Below are 20,593 nucleotides of genomic sequence, written 5' to 3' on the forward strand. Positions count from 1 at the left end.
ACAAGAACAAAGGTGACAGGGGTGACTGCAACAACTACCGCGGCATCTCTCTCCTTAGCGTTGTAGGAAAGCTGTTTGCCCGAGTTGTACTAAAGAGGCTCCAGGTACTTGCAGAGAGCGTCTATCCAGAATCGCAGTGTGGATTCCGAGCCAACAGGTCCACCACTGATATGGTATTCTCCCTTAGACAACTGCAGGAGAAATGCAGGGAACAACGACAGCCACTCTTTATAGCCTTCATAGATCTCACAAAGGCTTTCGACCTGGTCAGCAGAGACGGCCTCTTCAAGATTCTCCCCAAGATTGGATGTCCACCCAGGCTCCTCAGCATCATCAGATCCTTCCACAAGGACATGAAGGGCACTGTTGTCTTCGATGGCTCCACATCAGACCCTTTTGACATCCGAAGCGGAGTGAAGCAGGGCTGTGTTCTTGCACCAACCTTGTTTGGGATTTTCTTCGCTGTCCTGCTGAAGCAGGCCTTTGGAACTGCAACAGAAGGCATCTATCTCCGGACCAGATCAGACGGAAAGCTCTTCAACCTCTCCAGACTGAGAGCAAAATCCAAAGTCCAGCTGAAATGTCTGCGTGACTTCCTCTTTGCCGACGATGCAGCTGTCACTACCCACTCTGCCAAAGATCTCCAGCAGCTCATGGATCGTTTTAGCAAGGCCTGCCAAGATTTTGGACTGACAATCAGCCTGAAGAAAACACAGGTCATGGTTCAGGATGTGGACTCACCTCCCTGCATTACAATCTCTGAGCATGAACTGGAGGTTGTCCATGACTTTGTGTACCTTGGCTCAACGATCTCCGACACTCATTCTCTCGATGCCGAGCTAAACAGGCGCATCGGTAAAGCAGCTACCACGTTTTCCAGACTCACAAAGAGAGTCTGGTCCAACAAGAAGCTGACGGAACATACCAAGATCCAGGTCTACAGAGCTTGCGTCCTGAGTACACTTCTGTACTGCAGCGAGTCATGGACTCTTCGCCCACAACAGGAGAGGAAACTGAGCGCTTTCCACATGCGCTGCCTCCGACGCATCCTCGGCATCACCTGGCAGGACAAAGTTCCAAACAACACAGTCCTGGAACGTGCTGGAATCCCTAGCATGTATTCACTGCTGAAACAGAGACGCCTGCGTTGGCTTGGTCATGTCGTGAGAATGGATGATGGCCGGATTCCAAAGGATCTCCTCTATGGAGAACTCGTGCAAGGAAAGCGCCCTACAGGTAGACCACAGCTGCGATACAAGGACATCTGCAAGAGGGATCTGAAGGCCTTAGGGATGGACCTCAATAAGTGGGAAACCCTGGCCTCTGAGCGGCCCGCTTGGAGGCAGGCTGTGCAGCATGGCCTTTCCCAGTTTGAAGAGACACTTTGCCAACAGTCTGAGGCTAAGAGGCAAAGAAGGAAGGCCCATAGCCAGGGAGACAGACCAGGGACAGACTGCACTTGCTCCCGGTGTGGAAGGGATTGTCACTCCCGGATTGGCCTTTTCAGCCACACTAGACGCTGTGCCAGAACCACCTTTCAGAGTGCGATACCATAGTCTTTCGAGACTGAAGGTTGCCAATACAAAGGCGAGTCCAGTTATCAACCAGGATGTCCTTTTAGCAGCACCCCTTCTGCCAAAGTGTCACTTTGCAGAGCACCTCTCATCTCGGCAGAAGCAGCACTGCTGAAGGGGCAGCCCACGTGGTAATTGGGCTCTCCCATATCTTGAAAATATGGTCAAGATTTGCATATTTTCTCTTCTATCATTTGCAGCGAATTAGGTCCCAAGTGAGGAAAAAGTACTTATATCTGGTAATCACCTGTTTAATGATGTCAGTTCCTACTTAATGACATCACTTCAGGCCCTCAGCAGGCACCATGAATGCTATTTGGCGAACTATATGAAAAAAAGTTTGGCACCCTTGACTGAGTGAGTACAATATTTTGGGCTCCAAGGCAGAGTTTCTTCAGTGCATCTGTACTTCATTTCAGTTCTTGTGTGAGCTGTTTAAAGATTATTGCTCTTATTTTACCTTCTATTCAAAAGAAAAAACACCTTGGGTTTTGAGCAATACCTCCTTTACAGCTTTTAACAATATATAAAACAGCAGGCAACAACAAAGATAATTCCTGGTTCACAATAATTGGAAGCATTTGAAATTCCTACATGGGACTTTCTCATCTTTATCACATGGGTAAAAATCAAATAGCCTGATCCTGTTGGAATTGAGAGTATTCTTGCCCAGACTAGTCAAATACCAATTTCTGGGACAAATTTCGATTTGAAAATCTTCATTTGAATTATATTAGATCTGACTCCAGATATTCAAACAAACATCTGATCTCATCTGTTTTTGGAGATGCCAAGGTGGATTCTCAGTGTTAAACTAATTTCACTACTAAATTGTTTCCAGATGGTTGACTCCCTCAACACAGGTATCCACACAGTGTTTACAGGAATACTTTACCCGTTCATATGGGGGGATTGATGCAATGGATACTGCTATCACTTCTATATCATTGTTATTGTGTCATCTGTAACAATGATTAGGGCTTTACCAAGGTCTCTTAATGCCTTAGATAAATTAAAATGTTGCTTCCCCATCCTGTGCTGTGCTGTATGCTGAGCAGCATAACAATAGCAAATTAGATTATCAAGAGTTGACAAAGATATTTTTTCTTATTCTCATTTTTGAAGTTGATTGCTTCACTACTTCCACTCTTTTATCTGTTTCTATGTTCTGCACAGCCAGTGAATTGCAGAGGGCTTTTTGATATCAGCCAGCTGACAGTTTGCTAAGCTACTGTTGTGAGCCTCCTCCAAAAATACAGGCAGTTGAGGCAGGTGGCCAGAATTTTTGCATTCCAGGTGGCTGCCTTGTTTGCCTCTAGGATTGGGTTGATCCTGAATGCTGGGATCACAAAAGCTGCTCTTTCATTAAGAGTGGTGCATCCAGTCAGCACAATGGGTTCCAAATACCTATGGAACTGGGGCTTATAGAACTTAAAATGTATCAATAGCAAGCTATAAAGGATTTCTGTCAGCTCTGTGAGAGTAGAGCTGACAGGAAGAAAAGGAGAGAGAGAGAGAGAGACTGCTAAAATTCTGGTGCTGCTGCCATTTTAATTGTGGTTTCTTTAAACTGATGCAGAGAATAACTTTTGCTTATTTCAGCTTCTGCAGCAGTTCTCTAAGTTGTTTCACTAGGATTGCAATCCTGGGCATATTTACCAGGGAGTAAGCCTATTGCAAACAGTGGGACTGCCTTCTGAGTGCGTAGGTTTGCACAGTTAACTGAGGAACTGCACAACACAATTCTCTTTGCAGATGGGAGAGTGAGGCTTGTAGCTAGCTAGAGCTCAACTTGACAGACATCATTACATCCCTACCAAACCACTTCTGGGTGCCCCATATAACTTCCGGTGGGTATGGGTGTGTATCATGCAGTGGGGAGGGTGACACCCATCCCAGGCAGCACCCATGCTGGCGATGCCACTGCTCTAGTATCACTGGGGATGTGTCAGTGCAAACACACCTAGAATTGCAATCCAGAAGAACAGGTGACCAAGCCAGATAGAACCCTAATGAGATGGTTGGCAACCTTCAGTCTCGAAAGACTATGGTATAAGCCTACAGTACCCGGTATTCCCAGGCGGTCTCCCATCTAAGTACTAACCAGGCCTGACCCTGCTTAGCTTCTGAGATCAGACGAGATTGGGCATGTGCTGGGTAACAGGAACCCTAATGGTTAATAGGGCAAATGCCTACTAAAAAAAGTTTGCAAAGGTGAATAATAACAGGCAGGTCCTATGTATAGTAACTAAGAACCACCTAATTCAGTGGGGAGCCTACTCATAGGTAAGCATTGGATACCCAGGAATATGACTGACATAAGTAGGACATAAAGTAAGTAAAGATAGTTTCTGTGGAGCAAGACAGAGAGGGGACTAGATCAGTTCCTGATATTTAGGTTTCTTTGACCAGTCCAGGAGGATGAGATGAAAGGCCAGGAGAAAAAATTGTGTGGGGCCCTGAATCAAAAGGAGAATTTGTGCCAGATCCAACCTTTTTCACTGTTATTCACTATGCCTCATTGACTATAATAGCTGCCTGCTTCTTTCAGTGCACGGCTTTAAGGCAAACTATACGTTGCATGCGTCCAATTCACGTGAGCCCGAGCAATGGGAGGAAAATCCACTGTGGGAGGGAGCAGTTTGGACAGGTGCCTTTTTTTTAAATGGCACCAGTGGGGCTTTGTTACACTCATCTGCATCTAAGACAAAGTAAGCTCCTTTCAGTAGGAGTTGCAGTGATGGGGCAGTTCCACTGTGTTCACCTCATACAGCTGCCGTGATGCCCTCTTGATGGGAGAAGCTTCGCCTGGCAAAAATTCTCCATCAGTGCAAATCTTGTGGTGCTTTGTTGCAAAGAGTTTCATTGAAAAATAAATATTAGAAGCTGGTTTCCTTCTCATAAGAAAGGCATTCTGCAGATGCTCAAGCAGACTGTGTCTTGGATGTGAAAGAAAGAGAATCTTTTGTTTCCCAAGGCAATGGCAGTCACAGGTTGTAGTGAGACAGGCCATGTCTAAGGTGCCAGGTTATTGTTTTAAATAAAAAATTGGTAGGCCTGGCTGGGTGAGATAAATCATGACTGATAAATGCATCAGCAAGACTGTAGAATAAACAAAGGCTTAATAAAAACAACCTCAGAGGAACTTTTTATGGATTCCTGCATTTAGTGGTGGTGGGGATCTAAGGGAAGGGGCTATCCCTGCTGAGCTGCAAGGGGACTGTTGCAGCCTGCCAGAAAGCCGCAGGCAGCAGATCACTTTCCTGTGGAATGATGGAGGCCTCCAGGCCTTCATATCCAAATACAAGCTCCAGCTTGGGTTCTCTTGGAAATGAACAGCCATACACCAGGGCCAAACTAGCAGGAAGGAGAATCTGCAGTGTAATTGCTGGTCTATGAGTGCATTAAGACACTCTTGGTGTAAACCTCACTTTAGCCATAAACTTACTCGGTGGTTGTAAAACCAACCTTCCTTACAGGGCTGTTATAAGTATTACAGAGATACTGTAAGTCAGCAGCTCTCAAAATGTTTGGTGTCTGGAGCCTTTATCCTCCTAAAAGAGTAAAGGGGCTGGTGCATGTGCAGAGTCTTGGGCAACCCCAGAGTGCCAGCGCATGTGCAGAGTGGTGAGACTCCGAGCCCAACAATGAATACACTAAAGAGCTGGAACAGGTGGGGAATTAGGCAGGAGAACTATGTGGCAGGAGCATGTGGAACTCCTTACCACAGGATGTGATGGCAACTGGCCTGGATGCCTTTAAAAAGGGATTGGACAAATCTCTGGAGGAAAAGTCCCTCACAGGTTACGAGCCATGATGGGTATGTGCAACCTCTTGATTTTAGAAGTAGGCTACCTCAGAATGCCAGATGCAAGGGAGGGCACCAGGATGCAGGTCTCTTGTTGTCTTGTGTGCTCCCTGAGGCATCTGGTGGGCCACTGTAAGGTACAGGAAGCTGGACTAGATGGGTCTTTGGCCTGATCCACCAAGCTCTCCTTACATTCTTATGAAGAGGGGAGCCAGGGGGGGTGGATAACATGGCAGGGGGTAGATGGTGGTGTCATGAATATGTACATGTTAGGCCTAGGTTGGCAGTGGAAGCCTGAACCACACTAAGACAGTGTAACTGAGAAGTTGCTAGCAGTTCCTAGCTGCAAGAATGTGAGTAAATAAACAAAAAGATTGTTGTCTCTGCTGGCCAGAAAGGACAGACAACAAGAATTACAACCCATTGGAATGTTTAGCACCTTAGTAGACCGAGAGGTGCCTGATCAAGTGTGATGGAGTGCAGCTGTGGATCTCCGGTTGGGAGGGGTAAATAACTATGAGGGGCTAGCAACCAAGAAACTTTAAGAAGGTTCTGTCCTCAAAAGTTTCTGACTGGACAGTCTAAATAGTATGAAGTCACCTCAGTACTATGAGCATAAGAAGAATGAGTGCCCAGAGGGTGTGTGTGTGTTCCTCCTTGGACAGAGTTTTGGGTGCAGCATCCCGCACGCTTGGAGTTCCATTGTCCACCATGGGCACCTGGCCTCATAGGGAGTCCTGGAGCTAGAAGATCTACGAGAGAAACTGACCCAGGTGAGAGATAGGGATTAATAGAGATTGCCAGCTAGCTTTATTATTTTATTGCTGATATGTTTCCTAGATGTTTATGCCTCTAGCATTTGCTGCCTTATGTAACCTTATGTACTTAATAAACTAAAATACCTTTTACTAAGCTGTTTCATTGTCTGTTGGGGACAAAGGTTCAGAATCCTGCCTAGCCGGTCAGCAAGCTACCAAGTGCTCATTGAGGTCTAGTAACTTGAGGACTGAAGCTCTAATTGGAGAAAGAGCTCAGTGCCTGCAAGGGATAGGATTAAGCCTAGAGGGTCTCAGTGTCCCTGGACTGAGGCACTGGCACATACAGGGTGGTGGCAGTACTACTGAGCAGAGGGGCCTTGAGGGCTTTAGAGTTCGAGAACCAAGAGTTCTGGGCACCCCAAACCCCCCTAAGTCTGCAACAGGTGGCCATTTATCATGTGCTCATGGAGATCCTGGAGGGATCCTGGGGAGCCCCAGGGGTCATACGAGCACACTTTGAAAAAACACTGCTGCAAATGAAACTATTTGAACCAGTGAACTGAGCTATATAAAATGCTTATAATGTGCTCTTTTGGGACAGATGATATACATGTGAAAAATAAATAGCTAAATCCTCAAAGGCTAAATAAAATCCAGAGGAAATAGTCAAACAGCACAATTCTATACACGTCCGCTCAGAAGTAAATCCCAGCAAGATCAGTTGGACTTACTGCCTGGTAAGCATGTATAGGATTGCCGCTTAACAACCATATTATATATTGCTTTTCAACAAAAATGTTCACAAAGCTGTTTACAGGCAAAAGGGCTAATCCTATTCAACTTTCCTACACTGATGCAACTGTGCCAATTAGGCATGTGCTGCACCCTGGGATGGTGGGGGGGGGCAGTCATGAAGGCCTCCTCAAGGTAAAGGAATGTTTGTTCCCTTACTTTGGAGTTGCATTGCGACTGCATAGGAGGTGGAAAATAGGATAGGACTGGACCCTCAGGCTGCAGCCCTAACCAACAGACTTCTAAGTAGACCTGGTTAGGATTGTGCCCTCAGTCTAAAGTGCTGAGTAGACATGGATAGGGTTGTATTGTATGTAGGTTACAAAACTTTATGTGAACTTTCTCTACCCAAGTGTAGGACACAGCAAGTTTAAGCTCTGGGAGTTAGAAGGGGAGAAGTTTAGGGATTTTATCCACAGGCTTACTCAGGCACCTGAAAGACAGGACTAATTTGGAGACTCCCAAGAGGGCATGTGAAATTTCCCTTTAGAATTACTGTGTTTTAGAAGCTAATTAAAGTCTAGGCAGCACCAAGGTGGAATGTGCAAGTCAGCACAAATGATCCTATTGCTGTTTCCCCTCTGCTGAGGTCTTCAGAAGAGCCAAGGCAGAGCTCTGGTGGACAGGAAGGCAGGTCCTTGTGGCTCATACCATGAACCTCACATAGATTTTTAATAACTAAACACACACCATTCCAAGATTCTTTGGAAACCTCCCTCCCCCTCCAGGAATGCAGAAGCAAAGAGAGCAGCAGTTCTTGATCTTAAGGCTGTTTTTTTCTCCCTGAGGCAGAAGTGAGATCTATCCAGAAAATCCAGAATTTTTAGCATAGCTATGATAAGGCAGCAGACAGTCCTCTCCCTTCTACTCCAAAGTAGACAACAACAGCAGCTCATGCTCTTTCCAGTTTAGGTGTTATTTCATACTTTTGAAAAAGTTTTCAACCATTTTATAATTTGCATTGCAACAGAGTCAATTTTGCTTGTATTGCAGGTTGGGAAGCCCATGATTAAGAGATAGTGACTTACAACACAATGTGGTCCATTGTTAATACTGCAGGTTACAGGAAGAGATGAGGCTGGTTTGAGTCCCAGCCAACCCCCCCCCCCCAACACCCTTCCGTTGCAGCAAAGGTCATTCTCCTTAATTCCCCCCCCCCCCAATTTCTTCCCAGGCCAAATCCAGCATCCTGTTGCATTCAGCAACCTTGTGCCCCATTGGTTTCCATTCAGACATAGCACACTTTTAAATGTTTAAAAACTAAATAAATCACATTTTAAATCATGAACGTAGGCCTGAATGGAAAAAAGCATACGCTCTTATCTTTGCAGCTACCTTTGGCTGGAGGGGCGGGGAGGGGGATACTGTTGTCCATTCACTGCTATACTAAAAATCCTGGATTTCTCCATTGTATTCTATCATCAGCTCTGACTGCCTCCCAAGGAGGGGGGGAGAGAAACCCAAACACTTCATAAAAATACCTGTAAATTCTATCCTCAGACCATTGAACAGGGACTATAGTCTCTTCTTATCTCCAGGGGACACATTTGTGAAAGGGAAAGAAAGTGCATTCTCACCATTTCCTTTACAAGTCAATCCCAGCTTTGCCTTTTTTCATTGGCTAAACCAAAAATTTTCAACTTTTTTCATCTCACAGCACATTGACAAGGCACTAAAATTTTCAGAGCACACCATCAGTTTTTGGGCAATTAACAAGGCAGGCTGCACTGCCAGTGGGGGGGGGGGCTCATGTCCCCAAAAGCCCTACTAATAAATTACCCTTCCCCACACTCCCATGGCACACTTGCATGGACAGTTTCCAACTCACTAATATGCCGCGGCACACTGGTTGAAAATCACTGGGTTAGAAGACTGGAAGGTGAGGGCCGGCTCTTTTCACCGAACAATTGCGCAGAATACTGTCTGCATATTTTGGGTCATAGTGGAGTGCCTAGAACAATGGTTCTCACACATTTAGCACCAGGACCCACTTTTTAGAATGAGAATTTGTCAGGACCCACCGGAATGAGGTCATGACCAGAAGTGACATCATTAAGCAGGAAAATTTTTAACAATCCTAGGCTGCAATCCTACCCGCACTTACCCAGGAGTAAGTCCTGTTGACTGTTTAAAGTATATGCATAGTAGCATGTTAAAAGTCCGTAACATTTCCCCAAGTGCAGTCACACACCATGGTGGCATCAAGTCTAATATATTAAAAATTTGGGCAGGAGGTCTGGTCTAGAGGGTAGAGCCTCCATTTGCCTGAAGATTAACATCCACAAGGTCGCCAGTTCGAGGCCACCGGCACCGTGCGACCTTGAAGCAGCGGCAAGCTGCAGCTGAGCTGTTCCATCTGCTCGGAGCGTGGGAGGATGGAGACCAGAATGTTAAACCAGATCGGAGTGTAACACCTTGAATGTAGTGGTTCTTGAAAGAAAGAACCTTCTTACAATTTGTAAAAATCCCTGCGTGGATTTAATAAGCCTGCCTATGTAAACCGCCTTGAATAAAGTCTTGAATAAAGACCAAGAAAGGTGGTATATAAATACTGTATATTATTATATTATTATTATTAAAAATACAATATTGAAATGAATGGGGACCCACCTGAAATTGGTTTGTGACCCACCTAGTGGATTCCGACCCACAGTTTGAGAAACACTGGTCTAGAAAGTGTGTATGTGTGTTTTTTTTTTTTAAAGACAGCAGTCTAGGTCAGCTAATGGGAAAAGCTGGCACCAGGTGAGAGGCCTAAAATCTTGGCAACATCCAGCGATCTGCATAAGACGGCAACCCTATAAGTACAGAATTTCGAGGCAGGCTTCTGCTCAAAATTCTAGTCTGGTAAATGTGCAGCAGTCTCTAAATGGAAAAATGAAGTGTTTTCTCTTTTGCAGGAAAAGAAGTTTCGTGTTCTGCTATTTGCATATCAAGCTATGCAGAATGGTGGGGGCACTCTGGAATCCACTTGCTTGCTCACCCGCTACTGCGCTGCAAGCCATTCACTCAGTTAATGAACAGGTTTGCCATATCGCAGCCCCTTAAATCCAGGCAACATAATTTACATGTGATGTGATTTATTTATGAACATCAAAATTACGGATGTGCACTGTGCATATGCTCAATTAGCATACTTCATTTGTGCTATTTCCAGCAGATGCTTGCTGCCTGAGCCAGCCACATGCAATAAGGGAGGCAGAAGGAGCAGAGAGATCTTATCTGGCCATTTTTCAATATCAGAAAGACAGAATTCTCAGACTATCGCTCTGCTGCTGCTCCCTTACAGCATCCAGCCATACTTGTCCAAAACAGAGCAGTCTCTATTGCTCTACTGTCATGACTTCTCCATTTATTAGTGGCAGCCACCCTCTTGCTCTCAGAGTTAAAATGGCCACTTGACACAGAGGCTACATTTTAATGCAGCTTGAAGTATGTTTCCTAAGCCCATTGATTTCAATAAGCTTAAGTACTTAAGTCGATGATCAGTTGTGACTACCATGTATAATACAGTAAACTTTTACACACACACACACACACACACACACACACGCACAGAGTAAACGAACTAATACATACGTGGTGCTTTTGAGTTTAAATTTAAAAAAAAAGCAACTACCCAAAAATGATGAATGAACCAAAAACTAGAAAGTGACACCAGGAGGCAGAAACATCTTTTCCTATGCAAAAAGAGAGAACATGAAAGCAAATGGAGACTGAGAGAACAATCTGTTTTCAGTTCCACACCTTCGGGTACATGGAATTTTGGGGAAGGTGCTTTCTCCATGTTCAGAGACCAGGTCCGACTAAGATGATTACGGGGCTGGGGCACCTTCCTTATGAGGAAAGGCTATGGCATTTGGGCCTCTTCAGCCTAGAAAAGAGGCGCCTGAGGGGGGACATGATTGAGACATACAAAATTATGCATGGGAAGGATAAAGTGGATAGAGGGATGCTCTTTACACTCTCACATAACACCAGAACAAGGGGACATCCACTAAAATTGAGCGTTGGGAGGGTTAGGATAGACCAGGGGTGTCCAAAGTTTTTGGCAGGAGGGCCACATCATTTCTCTGACACTGTGTCAGGGGCCGGGGAAAGAAAGAATTAATTTACATTTAAAATTTGAATAAATCTACATAAGTTTACATAAATGAATATATTAAAGATGAACTTATATGAATGAATGAAGGTCTTGCAATAGCTCAAGCCCTATAAAAGGCCTTGCACAAAGCAAGACTGGCCTTTCCTTTACTGCCACTACTGCATCACAGACATGAAACAGCAAGCAGTGGAGGAAGTCCTCATACCACAGCTCACGCGAAGAGGTCAAACGGTTGCCTTCACGCTGAGAGCAGTTGTGTCGGGCCAGTGCGGGCTGCAACAAATCTCTGGAGGGCCAGAGGCTCATTGGAGACTGGGGGCTCCCTGAGGGCCGCATTGAGAAGCCTCGAGAGTTGCATGTGGCCCAGGGCTGGAGTTTGGGCAACCCTGGGATAGACAAAAGAAAATATTTCTTTACTCAGCATGTGGTCAGTCTGTGGAACTCCTTGCCGCAGGATGTGGTGATGGCATCTGGCCTGGACGCCTTTAAAAGGGGATTGGACAAGTTTCTGGAGGAAAAATCCATTACGGGGTACAAGCCATGATGTGTATGCGCAACCTCCTGATTTTAGAAATGGGTTATGTCAGAATGCCAGATGCAAGGGAGGGCACCAGAATGAGGTCTCTTGTTATCTGGTGTGCTCCCTGGGGCATTTGGTGGGCCGCTGTGAGTTACAGGAAGTTGGACTAGATGGGCCTATGGCCTGATCCAGTGGGGCTGTTCTTATATTCTTATGTAGGTAATTGCAGCAGAACAGAAGCTTGTTCTCTCACAGTTGATGGGTTGCAGCCCAAAGATCACATCTGTCTAATACTGAGCCTCCATGGTAGAAAAGATTTGTCTGATGGAGCTCTCTGGTGTGGCCCCACTGCTGACTGGTGGTTGGGACAGGAAAGGAGAGCAACAGAGACAGGATCATGTTGCTGTCTCCTGTTTTGCAGTAACAGATCTTGAAGAGGTTTGTGAGAGGCTGGGGACAGACAATAGCTTTTTTCAGAGATCTGAAGGTAGTCCAATAGGAATCCTCACTTCCTACTATGGTAATAAAATGCACACTCATTTCACATTCTATTTGCATAACATCAACATCTCCTCCACTCCACTTTAAGAATATGACAAATTTCTTTAGATTAGTAAAAGCAGATTTGGGCTTTTTAACCAAATCAACAACATCATTTTCAATCCTGCTCCCCACATTCTTTTGGTGTGTTCTGCTTAACATTCAGCCTTAAAAAAAGGGTTCTGGCAAATTCCAAATCTTGTTTACTCCTTAGTGATGTTTTAATTTGTACTAATGTAGGTATCATATACTGTTAATTTGTGGGTGGGTGGATGAGTGGATGGTTTTGTTGGACCACTTTTTTTTTTATAAATTCCAGGATAATCTCCCTTCACCATTTTTGCAGGTTTTATAGTTTTTCAAAAACTTGCAAAACTTGTTTGATCATAAGAAACCAAAAGGACCAAAAGGACCAAAAGAAACAAGCACAGATGCTGTTGGAAGCAAGTCTTCTGTCATATTAGCAATGATATGATATGATATGATATGATAGATAGATAGATAGATAGATAGATAGATAGATAGATAGATAGATAGATAGATAGATGGGTGCATGGGTGCATGGGTGCATGGGTGCATGGGTGCATGGGTGCATGGAGTATGATACAGATACAGAAAGCAGGAGTCTAATCTACACTTCATAGCATAATTCTGGTTACCAAGAGACTCCTGGGTACCAAGAAACTTTGGACTTGTTGTGGAATCTGCTACAAAAGGCATGGAATGCTCTTTCTGAGCCACTCCCTGCACCTCTCATGCTTTTCCTCATTCAACTCTGTGCAATGGTGCAGGAGTTCCTGGAAGCCACGCTTTCGTCCTGAACCTCAAATTTTTTTTTACTCCTTTATTTATGAATGAAAAACAAAAACCAGAACAGAACAATAATGACAACAAAACCAAAGGAAAATGAAAACTAAAATTACCCCTGCTAATTGGGTAAGAGGCACTTTTTCAAGTGGGTGCTCCTCTTTTTAGCAGGGGGAGAGTAACTGGCCCACCTCACCCCAGCAGTGTCTTTTCTAGTAGCTGTCTGCTGGTGTTCTTTTTGCATCTTTTTAGATTGTGAGCCCTTTTGGGACTGGGAGCCATTAGTTATTTGATTTTTCTCTGTAAACCGCTTTGTGAACTTTTAGTTGAAAAGCGGTATATAAATACTGTTAATAATAATAATAATAATAATAATAATAATAATAATAATAATAATAATAATAATAATAATAATAATAAAAGGAAAGGAAAAAAGGAAAAAAGTGTGCATAAAATTAATGAAATACATACAGATTACAAAACTTTTCAGACAACCAACAGAAAAGATATTAATAAGCAATCTGTGCATAAAACTCTTAAAAATACTCCCAAATGTCCAAAAATATGTCCATATATAGTCGTCTTCTATAAGTCATATATTCAAATGTTCATAAAATTCAAAGGTCCTCAGTCATTTAAGAGTAGTAGGGGAGCACTTATCTTTCCAATATGTTGACCTAAGTCGGTACAGTAAGGACACAAAGAATCAATTTCCGCTGTCCTGCAGATAATTTCCAAGAAATGGGTAGATAATTCAAAATAAGTATCTACAAACGTCAATGTTTTTGTTATAGTACAAAATTAATATAGCAAATAACCTCTTCCCAAAAGGATTGTATCTCTGTACAAGACCACATTATGTGCCTAAATGATGCTTCAGGTACATCACAATGCCAACAATTGGTTTCTTTGGTGAACCCCTTACTATGAAGGCAATGGGGTATCCCCCCCCCCAAAAGTTTGCTGAATGAATCACAATGTCAGATCCATAGATATTGCAGCTATAGTGGCAGAACGTCTGATGTTCTGGGGTTGAGACCCTGCTTGGTGAATGCTGAAAGCAAGGCACTTAGCACATGGTCTTGGGCACTCTCCTGATTGGTATCACTTTGCCTGCTTTCTAGCTGAGGCCTAAATTTAGGAGGGGTGGCTGCCCAGTCGGAGCATGCAGACTGCTTTGATGCTAGGGCACCACAGAGGAACGTTTTAACCTGAGATTACAGAATGACCCAGGCCTGATACAAGCCATTGTATTTCTGAAAGGGAACACTCAGCTTTGCAACAGGCACGAGATAAGGAGGAGGAGGTGGTGGAGTGGAAGGAGGAGGAGAGCCAGAGAGAGAGTGAGAGAGAGACTCTAAAAATCACAAGCAAATTGAACACAAGGGGACAGTGGCTGCACAGTAAAGCGATTACAGGCGAATCTAAAAAAGAGAGCAAGACAGAACACAGAGAGGATTAGAGCATAAGCATCTTTTAAGATCAGAACATTCCAACAACTGTCTTCCCAGAGCCCGTCTCCAGGGGTTGGGATAGCCCACATGAGTGGCAACAGCAGATATAAAGCTTTTTATCTGTAGGATGCTAGTTTAAATCCAGTAAGGGCTAAATCAATATTTGAAGTGATTTGTATATTCAGCACATTTCTCTCTCTCTCTCTCCCCCCCCCCCAATTGCATTTGAAACCCATTTTGAAATGAAATTCATAAGGAGCCAGTGACATTTTGCCCCTAGCCAGATGGTTCCCAAGAGTTGTTTATTTGGGACTGGCTAATTTCGTACAATGGGAATGGATAAGGGTTGGTCACATGGCACAGATCACATTCTTTTCTTGGATGGACAAGTTAATGCATATGAACTGTAGTGTTGCATGAGACTCTAATGTTGAGCTTTAAATATCCTAGCCATATTTTGATATTTTTTTACTTATGCATTTGTTTATGTATTTGTTTTAAAAGCCCGACACCTGCTTTGTTAAAGGGCGAGGAACATTACAAGATCAGTTGGCACACAGAAGATTTATGAGCAAAAACTGCTCTTTGAGACTCTATCTACTAATGAAACAGGCTATAACTGTAAATCCATCCGAGGCTGCCAAGTGGACAAGATCAGCTTCCATCTGGCAAATGACCCTTACTGCCACTTAGGCAGCCCCTTTTCACAAACAACACTATTGGTACCACAGTGCATCATAGGATCAAGTCAGAAAATCCCCATACTGGCATGAGGGTATAACTGGTGCCTTCATGCTGGTGCCAGGACTTGAGCCCAGTCTCTTCCCTCCCTCCATTGCTAGCACAAGCAGCAAGTATTGCTGATTGCATCAGTGTCATTGTGCCAATGGAAACAAGCTTTGCTCCAGCAACTACTGTAATACCAGTTTCAAGGGTATGATTTTCAGTGGGTCTGTGTCACTCACTGTAACATAGCAGGAAAGGGTTAAATACCCCTTCTCCACAGGCTCAGTCTGGATCCTCTCCATGGTGCTATTCTCTCTCTCTCTCTCTCTCTCTCTCTCTCTCTCTCTCTCTCTCTCTCTCTCTGTGGGTGTGAGAGAGAGAGAGAAGAGAGAGAGAGAGAGAGAGCCCAATTCTTGTATTGGCAACCTTCAGTCTCGAAAGACTATGGTATCGCGCTCTGAAAGGTAGTTCTGGCACAGCGTCTAGTGTGGCTGAAAAGGCCAATCCGGGAGTGACAATCCCTTCCACACCGGGAGCAAGTGCAGTCTGTCCCTGGTCTGTCTCCCTGGCTATGGGCCTTCCTTCTTTGCCTCTTAGCCTCAGACTGTTGGCAAAGTGTCTCTTCAAACTGGGAAAGGCCATGCTGCACAGCCTGCCTCCAAGCGGGCCGCTCAGAGGCCAGGGTTTCCCACTTGTTGAGGTCCATCCCTAAGGCCTTCAGATCCCTCTTGCAGATGTCCTTGTATCGCAGCTGTGGTCTACCTGTAGGGCGCTTTCCTTGCACGAGTTCTCCATAGAGGAGATCCTTTGGGATCCGGCCATCATCCATTCTCACGACATGACCAAGCCAACGCAGGCGTCTCTGTTTCAGCAGTGAATACATGCTAGGGATTCCAGCTCATTCCAGGACTGTGTTGTTTGGAACTTTGTCCTGCCAGGTGATGCCGAGGATGCGTCGGAGGCAGCGCATGTGGAAAGCGCTCAATTTCCTCTCCTGTTGTGAGCGAAGAGTCCATGACTCGCTGCAGTACAGAAGTGTACTCAGGACACAAGCTCTGTAGACCTGGATCTTGGTATGTTCCGTCAGCTTCTTGTTGGACCAGACTCTCTTTGTGAGTCTGGAAAGCGTGGTAGCTGCTTTACCGATGCGCTTGTTTAGCTCGGTATCGAGAGAATGAGTGTCGGAGATCGTTGAGCCAAGGTACACAAAGTCATGGACAACCTCCAGTTCATGCTCAGAGATTGTAATGCAGGGAGGTGAGTCCACATCCTGAACCATGACCTGTGTTTTCTTCAGGCTGATTGTCAGTCCAAAATCTTGGCAGGCCTTGCTAAAACGATCCATGAGCTGCTGGAGATCTTTGGCAGAGTGGGTAGTGACAGCTGCATCGTCGGCAAAGAGGAAGTCACACAGACATTTCAGCTGGACTTTGGATTTTGCTCTCAGTCTGGAGAGGTTGAAGAGCTTTCCGTCTGATCTGGTCCGGAGATAGATGCCTTCTGTTGCAGTTCCAAAGGCCTGCTTCAGCAGGACAGCGAAGAAAATCCCAAACAAGGTTGGTGCAAGAACACAGCCCTGCTTCACTCCGCTTCGGATGTCAAAAGGGTCTGATGTGGAGCCATCGAAGACAACAGTGCCCTTCATGTCCTTGTGGAAGGATCTGATGATGCTGAGGAGCCTGGGTGGACATCCAATCTTGGGGAGAATCTTGAAGAGGCCGTCTCTGCTGACCAGGTCAAAAGCCTTTGTGAGATCTATGAAGGCTATAAAGAGTGGCTGTCGTTGTTCCCTGCATTTCTCCTGCAGTTGTCTAAGGGAGAATACCATATCAGTGGTGGACCTGTTGGCTCGGAATCCACACTGCGATTCTGGATAGACGCTCTCTGCAAGTACCTGGAGCCTCTTTAGTACAACTCGGGCAAACAGCTTTCCTACAACGCTAAGGAGAGAGATGCCGCGGTAGTTGTTGCAGTCACCCCTGTCACCTTTGTTCTTGTACAGCGTGATGATGTTTGCATCCCTCATGTCTTGAGGTACTCCACCTTCTCTCCAGCAGAGACAGAGGATTTCATGCAGCTCAGTGACGATGATCTCTTTGCAGCATTTTAGGACTTCAGCAGGGATGCTGTCTTTTCCAGGTGCCTTGCCAAAGGCAAGGGAGTCCAGGGCCACGTGAAGTTCTCATGTTATCATGACGTGAAGTTCTCATGTTATCATGTTATCATGAAGTTCGCAGTTATCATGGTGCTGCCTGCGACACTGACCACTCCCTGGTATGCAGCAGAGTGAAACTGCAAACAAAGCGACTGTATCACACGAAAAAGGAAGGAAGACCTCGCATTGATACCAGCAAGACCCGGGATCAGAGAAAAGTGGAGGAATTTGCACAAGCGCTTGAGGAATCTCTTCCAGGCCCGGCCGACGCAAACGCATCCAACAGATGGGAACATTTCAAGAATACCGTTTACAACACCGCCTTGTCCATATTCGGCAAGAAGACCAACAAGGCGGCAGACTGGTTTGAAGCCCACTCTGAGGAGTTGACACCAGTCATTGAGGAAAAGGGGAGAGCTCAAGCAGCATACAAGGCCTGTCCCAGTGAGCACAACCTGCAGGTCCTCCGAACTGCTCGCAGCAAAGTCCAACAGACTGCCAGGAGATGTGCTAACGACTACTGGCTCCAGCTCTGTTCCGAGATACAGATAGCAGCTGACACGGGCAACATCAAGGGGATGTATGATGGTATCAAGCAGGCCCTAGGTCCAACACAGAAGAAAATTGCCCCTCTGAAGTCTGCCACAGGCGAGGTCATCCAGGATCGGGCGCAGCAGATGGAACGCTGGGTGCAGCACTACTCTGAGCTATATTCCAGAGAAAATGTAGTCACCGAAGAAGCACTGAACAACATTGAGTGCCTGCCTGTGCTGGAAGAGCTTGACAGTGAACCAATCCTAGAGCCCAATTATGCTTTTAGCATAATATGTAAAAGACAGGGCAGGACAAGCATGTTTCTGTAATGTAGAATGCTAACTTCCATTTGAACAGTGTATGATCAGGGATGCCATTTAGGAAGGAGGGAAGCATTCCCCCCCCCCCCCATATTATAAACCTCATAAAAAGATAATGTATGTCTCTGGCTTGCTCAGTGATTGTCGTTGAGCAACTAGCACTATGCAACAACTGAATAGGTCTATGCATCATGAACACTCACATACTGTATACTGTAAAATCAGATCACTGATCCATGTTCAATACTATAAGCACAGATTGGCAACCACTCATTAGGGTTTTCGGCAGGGGTATTTTCCAGCCTCTCTGGAAATGCTGGGAATTAAACCTGAGGCCTACTTCACATGTAAAACATGTACTCTGACACCAAGCTATGGCCTCAATTCCAAATGATTGGGCACCCACCAATCTTTTACTTATGAAAGGATGAAGATTCTGTCCTGATGTTCTTATGGTGCAATTCTATGCATGTTTATGTAGAAGTTAAGTCCCACTGAGTTCAGCGGAACTTACTCCTAGGTTAGTGTGTATAGGATTGTAGCCCCAGAGACATTTAAAAAGCCTCACCACCACAAATGCTCTTAAAACAAAACTGCTGTTTTGTGATTTACAATCTTGAAAAGCTCCACTTGAAAAGGACCTTTGAAAAGTGGTCCTTTGATGCTTTTTGTAAATCTGGCCATCCCTCTACTGAAATCTGAAATAATATCCTTGGGATAGCTTGTAGTTTGTAGCTGGGATAGCTAGCAACTTGCTACCTTGCTGGGAGCAAGATTCAGTCCCACAAAGGCTAGAACAGGGGGAAGCCAGGCACTGGGGCAGTGGTTTCTATCACTTTGTGACATTTATAGTGCTACAAAGCTACTTGTAGAGGGCCAAGGAGGTGAGGCTTGTAGCCAAAAGCTGAGAAGTCTGGGCTACTGACAGAGCTACTAGCCACCCTGCATACCAGGGTGAAGCACCCTCTATTCTCCCTTACTGAGATTATTCTTGTTTGAGCCTGGAGGACAGATTAGTCTGGAAAAGATCCTGTAACTCTCACAAGCAGCACTAGAGCCATTTGCTTCGTAAGCAGGTTCCAGTAGAATTTCAACATGGGGGGATGGACAGATGGATTGCCTCATTTAAAAAGCACAGGGATGTTGCTTTAGCTGCCACAATATCAAACATTGTTTGTGTTGCAAGTGAAAAGCAGACTTTCCAATCAGAAGAGAGACTGTAAGTCACAATTATGGTTTTTAACACACACACACACACACACACACACACACACACAGAGGCAAGGATAAAAAGTTCTTACTTAGCCATGAACTGGCAGTAGAAATGAAAGTGTTTAAAACTCTTAGCATCTTTAGCTTACCCAGGAGGGATTGTGAATTGCCAGGACTAATCCCTCATTAGATCCTTGCAACACAGCTCATCACCAAGAGGAAAGAGCAGGCTTTCTAGGCCTGGAGGTTTACAGTCTGATGTCCTTACCAAATGTACTGTTGCATTCAGCCAATGTGAAAGAGGTTCATTCTGCTGCATTTTTTTCCTCTTTACCCCCAGAGAATGGCAGACGCTACCAATTACATTTCCCCCTTTCCCTCAAGTGAAGCTCTTTTTCTTTCATCTAGACCAGGAACAAAGCCAGGCTCTCCTGTGTTGCAGTAGAAGACATGAAAGCACTGTGTGCTTGGAGCCATTGGTATCCCACAAGCATGGAATTGCATCAGGAAAGCAAGAGATTGGACAGCCAAAGCTTTAAAAAAACAACTTTGTTGCTTCTTAAGAGTGTGTTTGCTGGTGAATGTTCCTGCTGTGTTTTATCTGCTATGTTTGTTCGATTTTTGCTGCTATTCACTTACCATTGTTTACTTTTATGTGTTAGCAGCAACTGTTACCCTGCACATACCTGATCTCATCTGATCTTGGAAGCTAAGCAGGGTCAGGCCTGGTTAGTTGATCTCATCTGATCTTGGAAGCTAAGCAGGGTCAGGCCTGGTTAGTAGTTGGATGGGAGACCACCTGGGAATACCGGATGCTGTAGGCTTATACCATAGTCTTTTGAGACTGAAGGTTGCCAACCAACCAACCCCAAGTTCCTCAGCAATGATCATCTTTAAGCCCCATGTTGTCACAGTGTTACAGGAAGTTGGGCAGGGTAGCCACAGTCAGCCACAATGCAGAAATCAGTGCTGTTGGAAAGGGCATGGGGTGTGTGCAGATGTCTAGATGCGCAGGCCACTGCAGTAGATGCGCTCTGTTGCATACCAGCCTAAGTCTTAGCCCATGCAGCACTCCCTCTGATAAGTCCATGTGCTACAGCACCCCAGCCAGGTTTGTGGTGATGCAAAGTGTTGCTTGCCACATAAACGGCTCTTTGCCTGTTGTGGCTGGGTAGGTAGAGAACAGCTTTGTGGAAGAGCTGATATGGGTTCTAGCTCCCCCCTCTACATTCTTTTTTCCCTGCCATGGGGGTATCTGGCCAGTCATGGCGCTTTGAACCATCAGGAC

The sequence above is a fragment of the Tiliqua scincoides genome, chromosome 1 (genome assembly GCF_035046505.1).
Source record: "Tiliqua scincoides isolate rTilSci1 chromosome 1, rTilSci1.hap2, whole genome shotgun sequence".
Classification (NCBI taxonomy): domain Eukaryota; kingdom Metazoa; phylum Chordata; class Lepidosauria; order Squamata; family Scincidae; genus Tiliqua; species Tiliqua scincoides.